We start from the raw sequence: 917 nt of genomic DNA on the forward strand, positions 1-917 counted from the left end.
TTATTTATTTATTTATTTATTTATTATGAGAAAGAGATAGAGAGATTCTAATAGGATCCCCATGCCATGATTTATCTCCAATCTCAGTCAGCCTGGAATAAGGGCACACACATGCAGCTGGTGTGCTCAGAAAGGATCTGGAATGGTCACCCCAGACCTTTATTATGTGGGTCTAACAGCATCATGAATGTGTCATTGCCTGACCAACACATATTTTATAGCACCCTCAGTTTTAGCACATCATAGAAGATTCCGTTTCAGGTATTCTGAGTTAGAGTTTAATAATTTCTTTGAAAATATTTTCTCCTGTAATTGTTATGTGAAGACCATTTATAGAGAGTCTTTGTGCCCACTTCAGCAGCACATATACTAAAATTGGAACAATAAAGAGAAGATAGGCCTGGCCCTGCATGAAGATGACATGCAAGTTCATGAAGTGTTCCATATTTTTAGACTGCTAGATGTAAAAGGAGAGAGAGACTATAGCCAATAATTGATGGAAATCTCAACATCCCATTATCTCCTTTAGACAGATCAATGAGGCAAAAATAAGCAAAGAGATTCAGGACCTAAGTGTTACCATAAATCAGACAGGCTTGACATTCATCTATAGAATTTTCTACCCACAAAACACAAAATATACATTTTTCTCAGCCCTGCGTGGTACTTTCTCTATGATTGGCCACATGATAGGACACAAAACCAGCCTTTACACTATGACTGGCCACAAGATAAGGCACAGATTCAAAGGCATAAAAACTATATCCAGCATCTACTCCAACTATGATGGAATTAAACTTGGTATTGATCTCAGGAAAAACTCTCAAAAATGCACAAATACATGGAAACTAAATAACCTACTTCTGAATGACTTCAATACTACAGAAGATATTCAGACCAAAATCAAAAGATTCATG

At 36.5% G+C, this 917-nt stretch overlaps 1 non-coding gene across 1 annotated transcript; it reads left to right on the plus strand.

Annotated features, from left to right (window-relative positions):
* The first annotated feature begins 345 nt into the window (after nt 1–345).
* Nucleotides 346–451, plus strand: LOC114006587 (U6 spliceosomal RNA). Its single transcript, XR_003548301.1, has one exon. It is a non-coding gene; the product is annotated as a U6 spliceosomal RNA (small nuclear RNA).
* The last annotated feature ends 466 nt before the right edge of the window (nt 452–917 follow it).

This window comes from Tupaia chinensis, unplaced genomic scaffold (genome assembly GCF_000334495.1).
Source record: "Tupaia chinensis unplaced genomic scaffold, TupChi_1.0 Scaffold149042_1, whole genome shotgun sequence".
NCBI classification, from domain to species: domain Eukaryota; kingdom Metazoa; phylum Chordata; class Mammalia; order Scandentia; family Tupaiidae; genus Tupaia; species Tupaia belangeri.